Source organism: Cebus imitator, unplaced genomic scaffold (genome assembly GCF_001604975.1).
Source record: "Cebus imitator isolate Cc_AM_T3 unplaced genomic scaffold, Cebus_imitator-1.0 Scaffold305, whole genome shotgun sequence".
Classification (NCBI taxonomy): domain Eukaryota; kingdom Metazoa; phylum Chordata; class Mammalia; order Primates; family Cebidae; genus Cebus; species Cebus imitator.
The window spans coordinates 1,485,728-1,489,745 of record NW_016107620.1 but is presented as its reverse complement, the minus strand read 5'-3'; positions in this window follow the sequence as shown (position 1 = coordinate 1,489,745).

Genomic DNA, 4,018 nt, shown 5'->3' with positions numbered 1-4,018 from the left:
TACTATTCAGAAGCTTTTTAAATCTTATGTAGTCACATGTTTTATCTTTGCTTTCACTGTTTGAGCTTCTGGTGTGATAGCCAAAAAAAATCATTCCCAAGGTCAGTGTCAAGAATTTTCTCTACATTTTTCTTCCCAATGGTTTCTTTAAAACTGCAGTTTTATAGTTTCTGGTTTTATGTTTAGATTTTTAATTCATTTTGAGTAAATTTTTATGTATGGTATAATAAAAAGATTCAGTTGCAATCCTTTGCATGTAAATATTTTCTCAGCAGAATTTGTTGAAGAGAGTAACTTTTTCCTGATTATGTAACCTTGGCACCCTTGTGAAATGTCAGGAAACTATATCTATAGGAGTTTATTTCTGGGCTGTCTATTCACTTCCATGGACTATATGTCTATTTTTATGCCAGTACAATACAGTTGTAACTATGGTAACTTTGTTCTATATTTTGAAGTGAGAAAGTGTGATACCTCCAGATTTCTTTCTTTCTCAGGATTCTTTTAACTACCTACAGTCTTTTGTGATTACATTTGAATTTTAGGATTCTTTCCTATTTATGTAAAAAGTGTCATTGGGATATTTGTGGGGATTGCATTGAATCATAGATTACTTTTGGTAGTATGCATATTTTAACAATATTAATTCTGCCAATCCATGGAAATGGGATATCTAAGGTGTCTACCTTCGTTTTTTTTAATCAATGTTTTATAGATTTTGATGTACAAATTGTTGCAGAACTTTTCCATAGTTCAGCTAAAGACAAGGTCCTTGTCTGTCCCATGGCCAAGAAAATTTAGGCTTACAGACAATCTGAAGGTTAAGTAATGCAGGATTTTATTCAATGAAAAGGAAGAAAAGGGGGACATAGGGACTCTCACAAGGCCAGATTCCCTGCTAGAGTGCTTTCCACTTGGCTATTTGAATATCAGGTTCTACACAGCAAGAGGAGGGGCCAAGCTCCTCTCTGCTGCAAATGTTGTGAAATTCCTGAGGTTTCGCCTCAGTGGGCAGGCTGGTTGGATTTTCTCCAGGAACCCCTTTCCAACTGGTTTTCTCATTTCCCCCCTCTAAAGAAGTGCATCTAACTGCAGTTAGATTAAGGATAAGGACAAATATTATCTTAACTGCTTCCTGCTGACAGGGGCACTGCTTGGGGGAAACGGTAGTCAGAGCTCCCTCATAGGCCTATCTAAGGGCCCAGCAGAAGGGGCCATCGTCAGAGGCTCCAGTTGCATGACTGTTGGGAGTGTGTTGTCCTGAAGGTAAGAACAGATGAACCAGGTTTTTAGAAAACATGTATCAAAACAAAACAAGGGGAGGGGTAAGGATAGCTGAAAGATCTCCAGGCCTTTTGCCAGCTTGTACAGGGAGAGGGAAGCCAAAAAGCTTGACTGATTAAAAACAACAACAACAACAAACTTTACACTTTTACCATCATATTGGGCTTCTGGGTTCCCTTCCCCTGGGCCCAATCCTAAGCCAACCAGTTTAATGTTTGGGAAATTAACTCTTTCTCGTTTGGAGGATGCATCTGAGGGGAGTGTCTCATAGTACAGAGAAACAATTACCTATCAGTTAAAGAGAGGACTGAGGAGGAGAAAGGAATAAAAAGATGGCATTTTTTCAAAAGTGTCCCAGTGGCTCAGGATGCATTCAAAAGGGGTACGGACTGAAGATGAATAGCTACCCATCTAGAAAGAGGGGAGCAGATGTTCCTGGTTTCCTTCTCTTCCTAGTAGATATCTGGGGAAAGTGAGGGAGAGAGAGAAGGGATTCCTCTTTCCCTCTTTGATCTTTGTATCCCTGAGTTACGGTGAACTTGGCGCGTGTCAAAGAGGCTTGCACCCATGAAGCAGGGAGAACTAGAGAATTAGAAATATCTACTCTCACCTATGTCCATTTTCTACCTACTGTCAGTAGCCTTAGAGTTCCCTAGACCTCATTTATGCCATGGATATTAACATGGTTTTTATTTATGAAATATGAAGTTTGGGGTTGGCTTAATTGGCAGGCAACAGCCACACTCACCTGTGCTGTGCCTTTTAACCTCTGTTGTCATTGGCCTCTAGATCCCTCAGATCCAGTTTTCTTTCCTAGGGCGTTGACCCAAAGCTTGGAATTGAGTCTGGGACAAAAATGTATCTTGGGGGTGGAGGGTGGGTTGCATGGACTCCTTATCATAAGCCAAATGCTAAGCTGAAACTGTGGAGCTGAGTCCTCCTCCAACAAGGGAGATGAAAGAATGTACTGTGACACACAAATAAGTGATAGTTATAGTTATGCTTGCTAGGATTGGCTTTTGTTACTTCCCTTGGTTCTACTTTCCCAGAAGGAAACCTCTGGGTGATGGGCACCTTATTTATTCCCTACTTATTCCATCACCAAGATTTGCAGGATAATTGCTCAGAACTAGAACATTGATCCCGATTTGCACATTTCCCCTTCTTTTTGTTCTTTCTGAACTGCAGCTGGAGATTGCTGGTAGGTTCACAGCAAAAAGCAGAGTTAATCTAAAATGTGGACAAAAACTTAAAAAAAACTAATGAGTTTAGAGTTTAGTGACAAATGTATGATAAGTTTTGGAACATAATGTCTCTCTCTCCAGTCCTCATTTTTGTTAAGAAACAAATGATCATAGGACTGAGTTGTTTAAATAGGCTTTAATCTTATTCTTTGCCTGATTATTTGCACAAAAGGTAGCAAGAATAATTATTTCTACATAGGTCTTTTGGATTAGCTTTGATGGAATTCTCATCCACAAGGAATCTCAAATAAGACTTTTTAAAGCCAAGTCCCACCATGGGTATGTATCCTCAAACACCTGTGAATTGGGTGATCCTCATCTTTTAAGGTTCCAAGATCAACTTGGAGCTCCTACACCTGTTTGAAAGTGACAGTCTTTACTTAACACTGGTCAGGAACCCTGTACAGGAACTACAGAGACAAGAGGACAAGGCCAGTGTCCCCACTGGGCTTCTATTGGCTCTGTAAGTCGAGCTGGACTCCTTAAAGGGAAGCATACCCTGCCAGTCTAAGCCTTTGTAAATTGAACACTTACTCAAAATGTGTTCTGTTTCAAAAGAAAAATGGATACTTATTGCACTGATGCAGTTATGTTGCCATGAGTTAGGAATACTCACAGAGAGTTTCTAGATTTTGGAGTAACCAGGCAGAGAGTAACAAACACACACCAAATTTTGTTCATAGGAGTATACCTGACTCAATTATTAAAGGATGTAAATAGTTCAAAATAAGTTTCCTTGACTATGAAAAATAAAACAAGGATCAACAATATTCCAACCAAAAATCAAAAAGGTTTCTTCAGCTTTCTGAGCCCAATTTAGTTAACTCTTGTTCTGTTGATATTCATGAACATTTCAGCTCTTCATGAGTCCTGTACATTTTCCTTTATTCCAATGTTACAATTTAGAAAGTTGCAAGAAGCTTGTATTTGAGAGCACCTGTTATAATTCTATAGCTCATTAGAGACCATCTTTGAAAAAAATTAAGACAACAATTGTGAAGAGCAAAATGTCTAGGTTAGAGTTAGATACAGGATTGACAAAGAAATTTGGTTATCTCCGTGGTTTACAATAACTTAACATTAAAACCTTAATTACGATTGATAGCATATACTCAGATATTAGAATTTTAGAAATCCCATTCAATTTTGAAACATATATTAGCATTATTCACCAAGATATAACCTAAAGAAGACTGAGCATCATTTTGGCCATCCCATGTACCTAAACATGTCAAATAATACTGTTTACCTCTCTTTTCTGGACACTTCAGGGATTCTCTGAAGTATTCAAAAATCCAGGTGCCACAAAAGACAATTTTGAAATTGAAGTTTGATTTAGGGGAGGCTGTTAAATGTTTGAGGTTTAAAACACTTGATATTAAGAAATAGGATTCCAGATTTATTATTTTGATAAAATGATAACTCAGAAATTTTAAAGAAGGAAATACCTTTCATAACCCTTTACAAATTTTGAAAAAGAGCAGATTAGC